Raw genomic sequence first — 19824 nt, 5'->3', positions numbered from 1 at the left:
CATCGGCATGTATTTAAATTAAATTTTGGGATTATTCGAAATTAATTCAAGCTCACAGACCCCTTGGGGTCCATGGAACCCTGGTTAAGAACCCATGCTACAGAAAGTAGCTTCAATTGAACTACCTGGGAAAAAGTATGTTCACTAAGAAGAGCTATAACTCATTTACCTACTGAATCAAAGATGTTAATGCTAATATGTCATTATGTTAGGCCTCAAAGCAAGGCCTTTATGGATAACCAGAAATGGCATGAAGAAAACTTCAACACGAGAGTTAGGCAAACTCACATTTATTACATCTGCAGAGGTAAGGAGCCAAACTCCCCGTGCTGCAGTTTCACTCTTGCTTAAATAGCCAAGTTACTACTTAGCATTTGCTTTGATTATACATTAGTTTTTATACATATGGATGAACACACATAGCTGGTTATATAATTGTATAATTAGCATGTTCAGGAAATCACACTTGCACATACATTGCATGATCAAAAAAGGGGCACATAACTCCACCCCTGGGTGGGAATTTTACTATGTTAATTAAGCAAGTTGAAGTGAGGACAGCAAGGGGCTGCTTCTGCGCAGGTCCAGCCAACTGGCTGAAGCTGGTTTTCATACTTCATTGCTTCAATAGGATATTCTTGACCACCAAAAGCAGAATTTGGCCCAAAGAGAGGGTTGCATTTCATTACCTTCTGAATTACATACAATTCTTTTCTTTGTATCCTAGCAACTGGGAGAGAAACAAGTTACTTTCAGGTATTCCATCATCCTACATCCATCAATTATACTTGACCCTCAATCATCAGGACTTACAGGTTTATGTACACAGAACTGTGACATTTGTCTTAAATTTTTAAATTTCTGAGTTAACCATATTTATTAATTCCTGAAAGTAAGCCAAGTGCAGCTTTAATTTTCCTAACTTAGATCTGAAAATGATAGTCAAATTTTAGGCAGGTTTTATATAATATTATACAGACTAAGGGCTCAGTAAGATAAACTCAATAAAATAAATCTCTGAGGAATAAAGCCCATTTTCACTTTAACAACTTTAACATGCACATGTGCTTACTTTCTGAGCCGCTCAACACTAAATCTTTTATATTGTCACAGGAATCCTGAGAGTCTGAGGGCTAAGTACTATGTTATTTCCCCAAATTTACAGAAGTGAAATTTAAAAAGATGGTACCAAACTTGATCAGAGTCATACAATACTTGTTCTAACACAAAAACATGTTTTTAACCAAATACTGCTGGTCTCCAAACTTTTTTGTACTAGCACCCATTCGGGAAAAAAGTTTTTTGAATACACATTCCAACATAAAATTGTTACTATATTTTATGCAGTAATAAAATGAGTTAAATAAAACCAGTAGAAGTTCTAAGATGCTCCCTTCCACTCACCCTTGCACGGAACTGTAGGCAAGTTATCTGCATGTATTATTATAAAATATCTTTAAGTCAGGGAATTTGGACTTTTTTTCCATTGACTACACATTACAGAGTACTGTCCCTATATGTCTAATTTAAATCACTGGTTTTTAATGTTCTATATATTAAATATACGGAGTCATAACCTTTCGCCTAACTTCTGTCTTAAGGGTTGAAACACAGAACATTTCCCATCTCTAGAAATTATCACAGCTTTACCTCAAGCCCCTTTGATCCTGCTGCCCTTCCCTAGAGTTCTGTTTTCCTTACTTTTCAATTCGGCTCCTACTCTAAGTAATTTCCACAAGAAAAAGAAGAAAAAGAAAATGCCAACAAAAGACCCTCACACATCACAATTTAATTTCCCTGGATAATACATTTCTCGTTTCATGAAATAGATTTCGAGACGAATCAGTTTACAAGATATTTGCCTTTAAATATACTCCAAGTTGCCAAGAGCAATCAAGTGCACGGATTATCATCAAGACAATCAGCCTAGTCCTGAGCCTCAGCCCCAGAGCCCCGGCCCCTGCGATGGAATGCAGCGAGTCCAGGCGCCTTTCGTGGGTTCGTGCGCCCGCATAAGGCCCTCCCTCGCCTTGCCGGGCAGTCAGCCGGCTGGAGCGACCCTGCGCAAGCAGCCAAATTCCCGGCGCAGGAGAGGGCGCGAAAGAGACCCCCGAGGGAGCCACACCTTCCAGCACGCATCCCGGCGGCCGCCCTGGGGTTCGCCCCCGCAGCGTGGAGTCTCCGCCCTCCGGTGGGCGGGCAGGCGCCAGCTCCGGCGGCAGCCGACGCGGTGAGCCCGAGGCAGGAGGGGCCGCCGCGCGCGCCCTCACCCGACCTCAGCCCGGTCGACAACTCCCAGTGAACCCGTCCCCGGGCGGGCGAGGCGCAGGCCGACGCTAGGGCCTCCTCTGGGAGCGTCCCAGCGCCCCGCTGCAACGAAAGCAGGCTGGGTAGCCCGGCCCCCACGCCGAGACACCCCGCGCCTGCGCACCGTCTCCGCGCTCTCGGAACTCCGCACGCGCGGGAGCCTCGTGGGATGTTTGCGCCGGTAGCGTCTAAGGGAGGGGGCGGAAGTACCCCCGGCCAGCCGGAAGCGGTAGGCGAGCGAGCGGCTCCGGGCCCGCGTAGGGCCCGGGCCCGGTAGTGGGGGATGTGCCGAGTGAAAGGGAAGATGAAGCGCTGGCGAGGGCTACAGGCTGTCTCTGTGCGCCCGCGGGGTGCGATTCGAGCGTGGAAGCCGTTGGGAGTCCCTCTGGGGAGGGGGTGGGGGGTGGGGGGCAAATTCCCCGAAGGGAACGCTAGGTCGGTATTTAAGCCTTCAGGGTTAGAACTAGTGCTGGAGTCTGATCGAGCCGTGTTTAGTTGAATGAGGTGTATCCGTGGCGGAACACCGTGTAATTAAGTTGAAGTTACAGAAGTTAGGAGTATTTGGCAGGCTTCCTTTTAATGAGGATCTAGGGCTGTTTTTTTGTGTCATTTCCGGTAGACCCATTATCCTGATGCCAGATTATGATTACTGGGGTGTCTGTCATATGGGAGAGGAAAGGTGTCCTCTACCTGTTGAAAATAATCTTTGGCAGAACGCATTGAAGATTTCCAGATTGAGTCATGGCATCATGGGACAATAAGTAATCAGTTCTCGATTTTATTCCCAGAAACAGGTCTGCCAATAACAGTTTCTTTTGTGGAGAGTTTGTGTTTCCCAGAGGGAATGCTGTAAATGAGCATCCGGGCCAACGGTAGAATTTGGGGCCAGGGAACGTTAATTTAGACGGCTTTAAAAAGTCAGCTGTTTTAGTAGTAGCTGTTTTCACATGAAAATATACAAGAACATTTTTAAAAATATTCAGACTTAGTTCTTTTTTTGTGTGAACCCCTAAATGATGGCAACCATAGATAGGAGTAAAATGGCAGAAGTGAAATGTTGTCCACCATCTTCCGTTGGCATACTGTGTTTCCACAGTATTGTAAAAATATAAATTGCACAAAAGCTTATCTATTGTTATAGATGTTAACAGAATTTCCATTAGATGGAAAGCCGGCTAGGGTAAGAGCATACAGTTCATCCTTTTTGGCAGAAGTGTGGAAGGCTACTTTATTCAACCACATAGCCTGCTTGGAAGGAATCATTGAAATATCTAGTACTTCTAAAATATAAGAAGTATTAACAAGCAGAAATACATCTGAGCTCATTATAAAAGTATGTATAGAATCCTTAATTTTGAAGTTACCTGTTTACATTCATAGGGTTCCCCCTCATCAGATAAAGGTAGCAGGTTAACATGGTTAAAAATACTGTGTCACTTTAGGTGAGGATCAGGAGTTGAAGTAGAAGGATCACATAAGAAATCAGTTTTCAGGAGCAAAAATATTGGGTCTGTTCAGAGTTAAGTTTGATGAGGCTTTAATTTGGCAACTTCTGCTGTAGCTTTAACAATTTGGGTAAGCACAGATACCTGCATCAAGTTGTAGACTCTAATGGAAAATAGATTTGGAATTTCCTCTGTGTTCTTGAGTTAACTTCTAAGACTTGGTTATGTAACTACTGAAGCCATTTATTCCCTGTTAACAAGGAGGACAGATCCTGATTGAACATATGCAAATAATTATATTAACATAGTAAAAATATTCACTAAGAGTGTTCCAATTCTGGAGGGGTCAGGCAGGGAGATAAAGATGAATGTTTTATGAGTTTTAGATAGCTTAAGTTAGAAAGGGATCCCTTCTAATTAGAAAATAGAACAATAAAACATTAGCAATAATCCAATCGTTCTTTATCAGTTCATTTAGTCCTAGTTAATCTTTGTTTCATTAGTTCTTCTGTTAGCAATCTCATGAATCTATCAGCTGCTTCACTAGAGTTCTGGAGATCTTCACTCAGTCCAATGGTACGCTCTCAAAGTTATTTAAGGAATGTCTTTGGAAGCTGGTGCCCAAGAGAACTTGGCATAGTCTTTTCCAAAGGTCCTGAGACAGTATTTTTTTAATTGAAGATGAAGCATGCTGGGCCATAGCTGATGGCAATTCAGGGATGTATCAGAAGAAATATTTAGGTGACCAAAAAAAAAAAAAAAATCCATCTTTAACTACTGTTTTACAAAAGTGAACAATCAGATGAGAATTCATGAAACGATATTTGAAGAACTGAATTTATGACCGATATTTTTGTTATCCAGTATCAAACATATCAGTACTTGGACAACTCATGAACAGTGAGGATATTGACAACTCTCTAAGAACTTTATATAATTTCTGAAATATTTATATTAACATTTTATCTTAGAAATTTAGCCAACCAAAAATGACAAAATCCTTTTTAATATGATAAGACTTCCTATGCCATTGATAGCATATCAAAAAAACTAATTCATTTAAGCACCTCTCTGTTTTCAAAGTGAAAGAAAACATCCTGTGTTTTTCCATAGGCTCTATGGAAAATCCTTGCAAGAGTATGAGATCAAGAATACATCACTTATTGTTCATTAACTTTAGAAGAAAAGTGTCAGAATTGTCAGATTTTCGCATTTTGTTAAATATGCTAATGGGTAGCTATGAAACAATATTTAGTTCCCTACTTAATGAAAGTGACAACAAAAGATTTTAAAAGTAAGGAGAAGACATTGTAGCATGATGGTAAAAAAATTTATTACTTCAAAAATCAGGGGAGTAGATGTAGCTCAGTGGTTTGAGCATATTCTTCCCATGTATGAGGTCCCAGATTCAATCCCCAGTACCTCCTAAAAAAAAGGGAAAAGACTTATTCTCTAAAACAATAAAAGATGATTAAGTCAATATAAAGAAGTACAGGAGATTATTATTAAAAGATACAGAATTTTTGCCTTTTGGGTTGTTTAATCAGATGGTTATGAAAAAAAAATTCTTATTAAGAGCAGACCAACAATCCAAGAATACTTTGACATTTTAACAAAAAGAAAACCAAATACTACTTTTGCATAAAGATGCTGTCTGATAAGAGAACTCTAAAAAAATCTTATAAGACTATCTAATCTTAACCAACCTTGACAATGAGAAATAAAATCCTTTTACTGCAAACCTTCTACAACTTCCTATATCTTTTCAGCATTGTCCTACATATTCCTGTTTCTCATTTTACAAAAACTATTTTACTTTAAGATAAGGCGACTTTCTTTTCCCTTAACAAAATGTATTCTGAATACCTTAAATATTTATGTTATCAAAAACATCTTGGAAATTGCTTTCAACCTAACCTCCTCAAAACAATATGCATTTTTTTTATCATCTTAAGGATCTAGTAGATATAATGCTGTATTATTTGATTAGAAAACCTGCACAAATTTAGATAGAACCCACCCAAGTAGAATAAAATTTTATGCTTATATTTTATTTAATGGTGATAATTCCACAAACAGCTATTTTTATTTAACCAATATTAAATTAGTCCTACTTGTCTAGGGTTTACCTGAATTATGTAAAATTTAATTTTCTTCAAAAATTTGTATTTAGTTCTATGAATACTCTTTTTTCCCTGTAAATATTAGGAGTTTGGTTTCCTTAATCTCTGGAACTATGGGTGTACTGATTATGGATAAATATTTATTTATCTTTAAGCCAATTTGAATAGAGCTCTTTAGTGGAGCTTTATAAATTAACTTGGTAATACCATTCAGAGGTAGGAAACTATCATACATCAAACATACAGACAAACACAAATAGAAAGCTCATAGCTACAATTAAAAATAATATAGGAGTGGGGGTAGCTCAGTGGTTGAGTGCCTACTTCACATGTGCGAGGTCCCGGGTTCAATCCTTGGTATCTCCTGAAAAATAATAATTTAGCCACTTTTCAGACGTAGAATCATAGAAATAAAAGAAATATCATGAGCTTAAAATTTCTCATTTGCCTTTTGCAAAGAATCCTTTAATGAAACTATTTTCAAGTTGTACAATTTCTTAGTAAACTCAGAATATCCATTAATGTAGGCATACCATTCATCTGTTTAATTTGGAAGCTCCTTTTCTGAGTGATGAGTAATTTTGCCTAATAGGATGTTCCCTAGAATGGACATAGAAATTCTAGATAGTCTTTGGAGATATATTACTATTTTGCTAAATTGGCACAGCTTCCAGACCCATAAATTTTGAGTGTGTAATATGCCAGACTGCCAGATCATAGAGAATCATAGTTTTTAAATAAAGATGAGGATTCCATCTTTACCATTTCACTTCTTACCCTGTGCACAGGACAAAGAAATCAGCCATAACAAAAATGAAACTGTGGGCTGTACCAAAAGGCTAGGGATTCAAGCTCAGAATGTGAACTTTCTCATCAATAAGGTTGATCGACTAACGTTTGGACTGAGAGCTAATGAGATCAGAGAGGTCAAACACAGAAATAGTGGAACTCAGATATGAGCCTTTATCTGCAAACCTTGGAGACGGTGAGGAGGAAAGAGAACTCGAAGAGTTCAGCAGGCACTTTTGTCTGTCTTTCTTGTCTTTACCAGATTCATGTATCAAGCCACATCTAATCCATACAGTGGAGGAGAGCTCTGAAGAGTGAGAGCAAGAAGTCTTATATATGCCGAGTAAAGTAGTCTTAAAGAAAATAATCCTGTTGGTCGACACAGGATTGTTTTCCTTCCTTGGCATAGCCTTGACTTAGAGGAACTATGCTACAGAAGAAACTGGGAGCTGGTGAGTTATGATTGGCTGTTTTCAGGTTTCAATTTCTAGGTTAGGAGCACTTAGAGAGACAGGAGCTTAGGTAAACTTTGGTTTGCTGACATGGGGTTTAGCATGAAGGACTTCTTTTCTCAGCCCTATGTAAATTATTTAACACCTGTTAGGCTTGTATCTCTTCTTGTTTTGACAATAAAAAGCCATACTGCTTTCTCAAAAAAAGTAGAATAAACTCCACAATTATTCAACAAAGTATATACTAAAGTTCCACACCCTGAAAAAGCAAATCTGTCTTTCAAGAGCTCATGGATGCACCATACAAATAGTTCATAAGATAGGATGAAGGAAAACCTCAAAAATTTTAAAGGTATAATCAGTATTCCTTATTCAAAAGGAAATAAAACCAGGAACTAATGACAAACCTGGAAAACATAATCTACAAACTGAAAATTAAGGAAGAAAATTATTTTAAATAACCCTGGCACAAATAAAAAATGTACATTAAGAAATAACAATAATATTTCCCAATACATAGTATAAAATTACCAGAGTCACAAATCTAAACCAATATTCCCAAGAAAATTCTTGACCTTATATTGTATAAAATACTGATATAAATTAAATTAAATAATTAAATGATGTCAGCACTGTATTAGTCAACCAAAGGGGTGCTGATGTAAAACACCAGAAGCCTGTTGGCTTTTATAAAGTGTATTATTTGGGATAGAAGTTTACAGATACCAGGCCGTAAAGCATAGGTTACTTCCCTTACCAAAGTCTATTTCCACATGTTGGAGCAAGATTGCTGCCAAAGTCTGCCAGGATTCAGGCTTCCTGGGTTCCTGTCTTCCCAGGGCTTGCTTCTTTCTGGGCTCAGGGTTCCTCTCTTCTTCCCCGGGTTTGTTTCTCTTTCCTCTTTGTGCTTACTTCCTGGGTATATTAGTCAGCCAAAGGATACTGATGCAAAATACCAGAAATTGGTTGGTTTTTATAAAGGGTATTTATTTGGGGTCAGAGCTTACAGATACCAGACCATAAAGCATAAATTTTTTCCCTCACCAAAGTCTATTTTCACATGTTGGACCAAGATGGCTGCCAATGTCTGTGAGGGTTTAGGCTTCCTGGATTCCTCCCTTCCCAGGGCTTGCTTCTTTCCAGGCTTAGGGTTCCTCTTTTCCTGGGGCTCCCGCTTAAGGCTTCAGCATCAAACTCCAACATCAAGACTCCAACATCAAAAACCCTTAACCCTTTGCCATGCCTTTTATCTGTGATTCCCCACACACCAAAGTGTGAGGACTCAATGCTTTACTGGCACAAGAGGTTTACATAATTACTTAATCAAGTAAACCTATGAATCCATTATAATCTTATATGCCCAAAGGAGAAGATCAGTTTACCAACATAATCCAATATTTCTTTTTGGAATTTATCAATAAAATCATACTACTACAATGGGGATCCAGCTTAAGACTTCGGCATCAAACCCCAATTCCAAAACTCCATCATTAAAACCCCTCCAACTCTGTCCTTTGCCATGCCTTTTATCTGTGACTCCCACTCACAAGGGGTGGGGACTCAGCACCCTACTGACGTGGCCCAATCAAAGCCCTAATCAAAATTTAATCATGCCTGGGTATAGACCAGTTTACAAACATAATCCAGTATCTATTTTTGGAATTCATAACTATATCAAACTGCTATAAGCACCAACCTTAAGTTAAAAGAAATACAATAAAATATCTGAGGAAATATATAGAAGGGAATTAATAGAGAAAATCAATAAATCATTTTTAAATGAAAAAAAAAATAGAATAAATATCTAAGATCCAGCTCAACGTACCTAATAGTACTTGCTACAATGAAGATAATGTTCTATATCTGCACAGTCCATTACAGAAGCCGCTAGCAACATGTAGCTAGTGGGCACTTGAAATTTGGCTAGTGCTACTGAAGCACTGAAATTTTTATTTTATTAAAAGTGCAAGTAAATGAGGGCTGCTCACATCTGTTGTTTGAAGAACTCAATAAAACATCAAAATTGGAAGTCCTGGTGAAGTCAGATAAATTCTAGACAGGTTCCAAAAGAAAGCAGCAATTTGCTCTTTTCCCAAAGTACTGCCCTGTCCAGTTTCTTTTTCTCAAGGTGAATATAGCCTCTATTTTTGCATGCCCTGTTGAAACAGTCCATAAACACATAAGGACTATATTCCAGTGATCACACTCTGATTACACACATAATAAAGCCAGTCAGTGCTTCATTCTGGGGGTACATACTATTCATCTTGATTGGGTTTACCAGATAATTTCAAAATTATAACCTTTAGATGATGTTGAGAATGTAAGCCTAATGTGAAGAACAATTACAAGGAATCATTCATTCCTTTATTCATAAATTGTTTTGATTGCATTATGGATGATAGGAAATATTCCAGGTCCTGGAGATTCATCAGCGGTAGTAACACACTGGTTCTCTATAGATAAAAGCCTGGAATTCTCTGAAATAAATCTGGAAATAAAAACAAATGAGAGATGAACAAATAACATTTTCAAAATGCCTAATGATGTGACAAAAATGCAAAGGTTACTGGGATGAAGAATGCAGAATGGGAGTGTTAGGGTAGAAGCTACATTGTATTCTAGATCAGGATAAAAATATTATTTAGAGAAAAATTGGAAGCCAATTTTATACTTGTTTTAGATAAAGGGAAACGATGTAAAATATTAGTACATATAACAGTGCGGGCCATAATTTTATTGCTATTTCATTCACACTTGGATTTTACAAGTATTTGAGAGGAATTCAAAGATTTTGTTTTAACTTGCCATTTGTATTTTATTAATATTTCTCATTTTTCATGAAAAAGAAATATGAGAAAATAAATGTTAATTAAAATTTAGAACTATTAAAGTTTATATTTACATTTACAGTTGAAATGCCTATGTTTATATTCTAGAGAAAATTCTATTTCCTTGAATAAAGTTTCATGCAATTTCTGTGCTTGATATTATCTACACATTTTTATTGCAATGAAATTCCCATAACATAAAATTAACAATATAGAAAGTACAGTCAGTGAAATTTAGTATACTCACAATGTTTTGCATCAGCTTTATCTAGTTTCAGAACATTTTTATTACCTCCAAAGGAAACTTCATACCCAAAAAAGGAATTACTCCCTCTTTCCCACTCTCCTCAACCCCTGTCAAACATTAATCTTGTTTCTATCCCAATGGATTTACCCTTTCTGGATATTGCACAAAAATTGAATCTTTGAAAAGTGTGAAGTTTAAATCTGACTTTATTCACTTAACATGTTTTCAAGATTTCCTTTTTATGGTTGGGTAAAATTCCAATATATGGATACAACACATTTTGGTTACCCATTCATTAGATGCTAGATATTTGGCTTATTTCCACCCATTTGTTATTGTGAAGAATGCTGTTATTTATGCTTGTAAACAATTGCTTAATCACTCTTCAGTTTAGAGGATATATAACAAGAAAGAGAATTGATGGATCATCTGCTGAATCTATGTATAACTTATTGAGGAATTGCACAAATAGTTTTTATAGTGGCTGTACTGTTTTACATACCCATCAGCAATGTACAAGGATTCAAACTTCTCCACATCCTCACCAATATTTATTTTAGATTTTCAAAAACTTACATAACTATCCTAGTGGGTGTGAAATAATGTGTTATTGTGGTATCAATTTGCATATTCCTAATGATTAAAGATCTTGAGCCTCATTTCTTGTGTTAGCCAATTGTATATATTCCTTGAAGATTGTCTATTTAAATATTTTGCTTGTTTCAAATTAAATTATCTTTTTCAGTGGTAAGGGACTTTTTTTTGTATTCTGGATATTAGACCTCGCTCAGATATGTGATTTGCAAGTATTTTCTCCTATAGGTTATGTTTTTACTTTCTTGAGAGAGTTGTTTGATGAAAAAAAGGTTATTAGTTATTGTGAAATACAATTTATCTATTTTCTCTTTTATTTCTAATACTTTTAATGTCATATGTAAGCATCAATTACTACATCCAAAGTCATGAAGATTTCCCCTATATTTTCTAGTAAGAATTTTGTAGTTTTGCTCTTACATTTAACTTTCTAAATGACTTAGGTTTTGTAAATATTTTAAGAATCAAAATTCATGCTTTGCATATGCATAGCCAGTTGTTCCACCACCATTTTGTGAAGACACTAGTCCTTCCTGAGTGCAAAGACCTTGGTACCGTGTATGTTGAAAATTAATTGACCATAGATATATGGGTATATTTTCTGGAGTATCAATTGTATTCCATTTTTTACATGTTTACCTTTATGGCAGTGATGCACTACTTTAATTACTATAGATTTGTATTTTTAACACTTTGAAAAAGAGAATTGGGTATCTTTCAATTTTGTTCTTTTTCAAAATAATTTTAACTATAAAATTATGACCCTGAAGGGTCTCATAATTACATGATTTTAAGGATCATCTTTGACATTTCTTTTTTAAAAAATGGCCTTTGGGATTTTGATGGATATTGTATCTCTAAATTATTTGGGGGAGTATTGCTACCCTTAAGTATATTAAATCTCCCATTCTGTTAAATCAGAAGTCTTTCCTTTTATTTAGGTCCTCTTTAATTTCTTTCAGCAATATTTTATAGATATACATGTATATATCATGCATAGCTTAGTTAAATTTATTCCTAAGAATTTTATTCTTTTTGATGCCACTGTAAATTAAGTTCTTAAAAATTTTCTTTTTTGGATTCCTCACAATTTACATAAATACAACTGCTTTATGCATGTTAATCTTTTACCTTGAAACTTTATTGCATTCATTTATTTGTAATATGGTGTGTGTATGTGTCTATGCCTATGCCTGAGTGTAAGTGGTTATATGTGTGTGGATTCCACAGGCTTTTCTCTATATAAAATAGTCACTTCAGCATAGAGATAGTTTTACTTCTTTTCCAATTTGCATGCCTTTTCTTTCTTTTTATAGGCAAATTGCTTCAACAGCAATATTCAGTGCAATGTTTGATAGCAGAAAGTGAAAGCAAGTGTCCTTTTCTTCCTAATTTTAGGAATAAAGTTTCAGGATTTCTCCATTGTTTATGATACTGACTGGATTTTATGTAAATCCTCTTTATCAGGTTGAAAAAGTTCCCTTTCATTCCTTGTTTGTTTTTCTCATGAAATGATGTGTTTTTTCAAATGCTTTTTCTACATCAAATTATATGATTTCTTTTTTTTTCTTCAATCTAATAATGTGGAGTATTACAGTGGTTGATTTCTAAATGTTGAAACATCCCTTGCATTTTTTAATTAAATCCCACTTGGTCATGTTGTATAATCTTATTAACATTTTGCTAGATTTGATTGACTAGTATTTTTTTGAGGACTTTGGCATCTATATTCATCAGGGATAATTGTAGTATTGATACCTTTGTCTGGCTTTCATACAGTACTGAACTTACAGAATTAGTTAATAGAAATAGAATTAGTTCTATTTTTTGGAAGAGGTTGATAAAGATTAGTGCTATTCTTTTAATGTTTCATAGATTTCAACAGTGATGTCATCTTTTTCTGAACTTATTGTTTCGAGAATTTTGATTTCTGATTTACTTTTTTGTTATAGCTCTGTTAAAATATTCTATTTCTTCTTGAGTTAATTTTTTTGTTTTGTGTGTTTCTAGGAATGTTTCCTTTTCATCTAAGTTATCTAATTTGTTGGTCTTCAGTTGTTCTTAGTATCATCTTACAATCTTTTAATTTCTATAGTCTGTAGTAATGTCCACAATTTCATTTCTGATTTCAGTTTTTCATGTTTTCTCTTTTTTTCCCCTTGTCAGTCAAGCTAAAGGTTTGGCTATTTTATTGATCATTTCAAATAACTAACTTTTGTTTTGTTGATTTTCCCTATTGGGTTCTGTCTTCCCTATTCCATCTATGTCTTCTTTAATCCCTTTTATTTCCTTCTTATAAATTTGTGTTTAGTTTACTCTTCTTTTTACAGTTCCTTAAGATTTAGAAATAGATTTTTGGTTACTCATTAAAGGTTTTTCTTCTTTATTAAAGTAGGTGTTTACACCTATAAATTTTCCTTTGAGTACTCCTTTCATTTCATTCCATATGTTTTAGTATGTGGTATTGCTGTTTTTGTTCATCTCAAAGTATTTTTTAATTTTCTTCTGATTTATTTTTTTTACCCACTGGTTGCTTAAGAATGTGTTGTTAATTTCCACACATTTGTGAGTTTTCCAGGTTTCTTTCTAGCATTTATTTTTACTTTCGTTCTATTTTTCCCTGTTTTAAATTTTTCTTAGAGAAGTTGTTAGCTTACAATACAGTCATGCATAATATGCAGAATTCCCATATATTACCCCTCCACCAACATCTTACATTGTTGTGGAATGTTACAGATTGTGGACGAACATGATCAGACTATGGTTCATAGCATACACTTGGTATGATTTTTCCAATTACTCCCTAATGGGGGTGAACTATGCATTAGTAGTATACATTTTTTATAGTTCATGAGAGAACACTCATTTTTCTAACCACAGTCCATCTTCTTCCACATGGTTCACTATATTATACAGTATTTTCTAACAAAAGTGAACACCCAGTAGCTCTCTCTTTCATCACAGAGTTGTGCAGTCATTGTCCCAGTAAACTTTTGAACATTTTCCTTAGTCCAAAAGAAAAAAATCCCATATCCCCCTATTATACTTTCATTCCATTTTGGTTGGAGAAGATACTTTAATCTTTTTTTAAAAAAAAATATACATTTTTTGTGACCATATCTATGATCTACCCTGGTGAATATCTGAGTACACTTGAGAAGAATGTACTTCCTTCTGATTTTGGATGTAGTGTCCTGTATATGTCTGTTAGGTCTATGTGGTTTATGGTGTTCAATTCCATTGCTTTAGGATGTTTGAGGCAACATGGGAAAGTTCTACCTCTAAAAATGCATTAGTGATTTTCCTATGCATTCCTTTATTGCTGAAACACCTTGAAGCATCATCTAGGACCATCTTCTTTCAGATACTAGCCTAAGTTTCGACAATTTGGAAGCCTTTCTTAAGTATTCAAGTACAATGTTCATTCCTATCCAAAGCTTACTGAAATCTGTGTATTATTAGTCTCTAATAATTTTTTAGAATGCCTCCTCCCCCAGAAAATGAACTCCAAAAGGTCTATCTTAACTTTGTCAGGTCTGTCTTATCTTTGACATCAGATTTTGGCATATGAAGATGTTCAGAAGTTTATTGACAGAACAATAGACACTGATTTGGGTATTTGTTATTTATTAAAACCCAAGTTCTGGGATTAATGTTGAAGGAAGCTACTCATGAGTGTAGTAACTGAAGAACTGTTGAAGAAGTAAGTGACCAACCAAGGAATGCTGGAGATTAATTTTGGATATATATGGGGGCTGCTTGAGTCAGTTTCAAGGATGAGTAAAAGCCAACAGTGTTCACTGACCCAAACCCTGTCAGAGAAACCTGAACTGAGTTGGCTGTCAATTGAGAATAAAAGGGGGAAAATGTAATCCAAACTCTATTAATTTATGAATATTTAGACTCCTTGTTTTCAGGGTAAAATCATTTAATATATAATTTCATCAGGAAGTCATTTTTTATATGTAAATATAAAAGCTATACTATTGTCCCATGTTCTTTTGGAGCCCATTAGATTATTTCAGAGGTTTCCCTTGTCCATTTTATCAAAATCATTTTCATGCTGCATATCTAATTTATGATGAATATTGTTGGATTACTTAGTTTTAAATTATGGCATACATTTTTAGCTATTTTAATAATAATTTGGATTTTCTGATATTGAAGATGGAAATTTATCCATGGCAGTGTTCTTAATTCATTGTGTGAGTTTTTGTTTTATCCCAGAATAAATGATGTAAAGATGCTTGATACTATTTAAAAAATTTGGAGAATTGCGAACTATTCCCCTTCCCTTTAAAAGTATAGGTCTGTTGTCTATGGTTGCTATATTATAATCACTACTCAAATATTTTTGTATAATTCTGTTCAACTCGCATGCAAACTTTTCTAAATTTTTAAAATAAATACCTTAGGGCTCAAACTGCATAGTTACTATAGGGAGGACATGAATGGGTTCAGAAAGAGTTTCTGGGCCTGAAAAACATCAAATTAAATATAATTGTTATATATATTAGGATGTGAAATTTTATCCCATGGTAACCACAAGGAAAATACATAAAAAATTTATCCAGATAAAAATGAGAAGTGACTCAAAATAATACAATATTTTAAAAATCAGGTAAATATGAAAGTTGACATTAATGAAAGAATTGTGGATCAAAAAAGATATAACATAAAGACTAAATAACAAAATGGCAGAAATAGTCATATAATATCAGTAGTGACTTTAAATGTAAATGAATTAAACTCAAATCAGATGTATAAACTGGCAGAATGAACAGAAACCATGAACTGACTATATGCTCTCTACAAAACACCTTTCATTCAACCACATAAATACGTTGAAAGTAAAGGATGGGAAAAAGCATATGCCATGAATGTACTAAGCAAAAGAAAACTGAGGTAGCTAGATTAATTTCAGATAAGAGGGATATTAAGTCATAAAGTGTTAAAGGGACAAAGTGGGTTAGAATACGCTAATAAAGGACTCAAGCCAACAAAAAGATATAGCAATTATAAATATATATGGACTTAAAAGCAGATCCCCAAAATATATGAAATAAATACAATTTGGAAGGAAAAATTGATAGTTCTATATTAATAGTAGGAGACTTCCACAAACCACTTTAGTAATGGGTAGAACATCAGGTTAGAAGATCAATAGGGAATTAAAGACTTGAATATTGCTGATGCCACTAAAATAAGGACTATAAGAGGATACTATGAAGAAGTGTATGCCAAAATATCAGAGAACCTAGATGAAATGAACAAATTATTCATAGAAATACACATTTCCTATACTGAATCAAAATGAAACAGGAGATCTCAAACCAATAAAAGTAGGATGATTGAATCAATTATCATAAACCTCCCAACAAATTAAAAGCCCAGGAACACTTGACCTCACAGGAAAATTTTAACATACATTCAAAGAAGAATTATTGCGAACCCTGCTCAAACACTTTCAGAAGCATGAAGAGGAGACAAAACTCTCCAATACATAAGAGTGAGGCCAACATCACCCTCATACCAAAGGCAGACAACACATTAAAAGAAAATTATATACCAATATCTCTTCTCAAGATAGTTGTAAGAATTCTCAACAAAAATATTAGCAAGCCAAATCCAATAGTAGATTAAGATGATTATACAACATGACCAATTAGGATTTATCCCAAGTATGCAAAGTGGTTCAATGTAAGAAAATCAATTAATGTAATTCACCATATTAACAGAGCAAAGGAAATAAAAACTACATGATCATCTCAATGCAGAAAAGGCATTTGACAAAACCCAGCACCCCTTTTTGATAAAAATGCTTAGAAAACTAGGATTACAAGGAAACCTCAACACAACAAGGGATGTATATGAGAAACCCACAACTAATATCTACTTGATGGTGAAAACTTGAAAGTTTTTCCTCTACAAAAAAGAGCAAGAAAAGGGTACTCATTGTCACCCCTACTATTCAACATTCTACTGGAAGTTCTTACTAAAGGAATTAGGCTAGAAAATGAAGAGGAAATAAAGTATCTATATTGGAAAGGAAGAAGTAAAACCTTCCTTATTTTCAGAAAACATGATCCTATATATAGAAAATTCTGAAAAGTCCATCACAAAGATCCTAGAGCTAATAAATGAATTCAGCAATGGGGCAGGGTACAAGATCAACACCCCACAATTAGTACTGTTATCTATACACAAGCAATGAACAATCAGAAGTAGAAATCAAGAAAAAAATTCCATTTGCAATAGCAGCTAAATGAATCAAATATCTAGGGATAAATCTAACCAAGGATATAAAGGACATGTATATAGAAATCTACAAAACATTGGTACAAGAAATCAAAGAAAACCTAAATAAATGAAAAGACATTCCATTTATATGGAATGGAAGACTGCTTATTGTTAAGGTACAATGTCTATTTCTGGATATTCTTGCACAATTATTTATTAATTGAGCAGTTTTATTGCGATACATTGAAATACCATACAGTCTATCCAAAGTGTGTAATCAATGACTTTTAGTGTAATCCCAATGTTGTGCATTCATCACCACAACAAATTCTAGAACAAATTCATTATTCGAAACATAAAAACTCCACACTTCTTAGCAGTCCTTCTTCAGACCTACGTAGCCACTAATCTATTTTTTTAGGAAGTACTGGGGATTGAACCCAGGAACATATACATGGGAAGTAGGTGCTCAGACACTGAGCTGCATCTGCTCCCCAATGAGAGTTGGTTATTTTTGGTTGGTTCGTTGTTTTTAGGAGGTGCCAGGGGATCACACTTGGGACCTTGTACATGGGAAGCAAGCATTCAACCACTTAAACTACATCTACTCCTCCGCTAACATAATTTTGACTTTATAAATTGATTTATATTTACATTTTATATAAATGGAATCATACAATATGTATTTGGGTTTTTTTGTCTAATACTAACAGCTTGTAGTATTAATGTTTGTTCAGTTTAAAAGAACCACAGTTTTATGCAATTTTACCCATGTTCATAGTTCACATGCAGTTTTACTAAGCTGTACAATGCCATGTTACATTTTTTCACTTTCCTTTTAGTAATCGACATGACTTTAGACTTTCCCTTTAAACCACTTTCATACTCACATAATAGTATTGCTAGTTACAAACATTATTTTGGGCTTTCACCTTTTCTATTTCTTTCCAAAGATTAACACACATCCTTTTTACCGATTCTGCACAAGCTAACATTTAGCTTCCCATTCTCTAACCTCATTCTACTTTCAAGTTAACTCCACGAGATCACACAATATATTTAGCTAATAGTAGTGCAATCATACGGTATTTGTCCTTTCCTTTCTAACTTGCTTCACTTAACAAAGTCCTCCACGTTCATCCATATTGTCATACGCTTTACAACTTCATTTCTTCTTACAGTTGCATAATATTCCATCATGTGAATACATCACAGTCTGTATAACCATTCATCGGTTAATGGGCACCTGGGTTGTTTCTGACTTTTGGCAACTGTAACAGCACTGTGAATATCAGTGTTCAGATGTCTATTCGTTTCATTCCACCCAGTACTGCTGGGTATATACCCAGTAGAGGTATTACTGGATTATGTGGCAAATCCATATTCAATTTCTTTAGGACATGCCAAACTGTCCTCCATAGTGACTATACCATTCTGCATTCCCACCAACATTGAATAAGTGTTTCTATCTCTATACATCCTCCTGAACAGTTGTAGTTCTCTTTTTAAAAGTTGTCGGAGTCACGGACCCGAAGGGTGTTGGGAATGAAAGACAAAGAGAGATTGGGATCAGGGGATATGCAAGCACTGAAGCCTTAAGCTCATCAGACAAATTTATTAATCTCAGGGGCTTGCTTATATACCCCAACAGGCCGTGAGAAGCAGGAACCATTCTAGATAACTATTACCATTACCTCATTCTTACTAACACAGTGAATTAGATAGTTACCAAAGCTCATAATGGTCTTTTATATTATTGAAACAAATATACTCATTAATCTTGTTGCTCAGGTTGTTCTGTTCTAGCAAGTCCTTGTTCCACCAGAATGTTATATTTCCCTGATAGATTTATGACCTGCAACTATATCTCCAAGGACAGCATGACTCAATGGTTAAGGAGGTAACTTGCTATTATGGAAACAACATGTCTTTGTTTCCCACAAAAAGTGGCCAATCTAATAGGTGTGAAATAATATCTTGTAGCATTGATTTGCATTTCCCTAATCACTAGTGATACTGAACATTTCATGTGTTTTTTTTTTTTTTTTTGCCATTTGTATTTCATCTTTGGACGAATGTCTCTTCAAGTCTTTTGCCCATTTTTAAATGAGATGATTTGTCTTTTTATGGTTGAGTTGTAGCATCTCTCTATATAATAGATATTAAACCCTTATCAGATATGTGACTTCCAAATATTTTCTCCAATTGAGTTAGCTGCCTTTTCACCCTTTTGACAAAGTCCTGTGAGGTGCAAAAGTGTTTAATTTTGAGAAGGTCCCATTTGTCTATTTTTTATTATGTTACTCATGCTTTGAGTATAAAGTCCAAGAAACCACTACCTACCACAAGGTCTTTTAGATGGTTCCCTCCATTTTCTTCTAGTACTTTTGTAGTCTTGCCTTTTATATTTAGTCTTTGATCCATTTTGAGTTTATTCTTGTATAGGGGGTGAGATAGGGGTCCTCTTTCATATGGATTTCCAGTTCTTCCAGCACCATTTGTTGAAGAGACTGTTTTGTCCCTTTAACATGGCTTTGGTAGATTTGTTAACCAGTTGGCTGCAGAGTTGAGGATTTATTTCTAGAACCTTAATTCTATTTCACTGATCGATATGCCTATCTTTATGCCAATACCATGCTTTTTTGATTACTGTGCTTTGTAATATTTCTTATATTACAGTAAAAGTCTTCCCATATCACTCTTCTTTTTTAGAATGCTTTTGACTATTTGGGGCACTTACCCTTCCAAATGAATTTGGTAATTTTTCTATTTCTGTAAAGTAAGCTGTTGGAATTT

At 35.0% G+C, this 19824-nt stretch overlaps 1 protein-coding gene and 1 long non-coding RNA gene across 2 annotated transcripts in view; one reads left to right on the top strand and one right to left on the bottom strand.

Moving 5' to 3' along the window:
* Positions 1-274: 274 nt before the first annotated feature.
* On the bottom strand, positions 275-2236 carry LOC131273233 (uncharacterized). Its single transcript, XR_009180372.1, has 2 exons — positions 2126-2236; positions 275-730 (listed from the first exon to the last, which is right to left on the bottom strand). It is a non-coding gene; the product is annotated as an uncharacterized lncRNA (long non-coding RNA).
* LOC101440840 (zinc finger protein 781-like) overlaps positions 1896-19824 on the top strand; it is a 53243-nt gene continuing 35314 nt past the window's right edge. The window contains exon 1 of the mRNA XM_058275477.2: positions 1896-2536. The gene's annotated coding sequence lies outside the window, so the exon portion shown is untranslated. The remainder of the gene's footprint in view (positions 2537-19824) is intronic.

The sequence above is a fragment of the Dasypus novemcinctus genome, chromosome 14, assembly GCF_030445035.2.
Source record: "Dasypus novemcinctus isolate mDasNov1 chromosome 14, mDasNov1.1.hap2, whole genome shotgun sequence".
Classification (NCBI taxonomy): Eukaryota; Metazoa; Chordata; class Mammalia; order Cingulata; family Dasypodidae; genus Dasypus; species Dasypus novemcinctus.
This window is presented reverse-complemented; position numbering and strand designations above follow the sequence as displayed.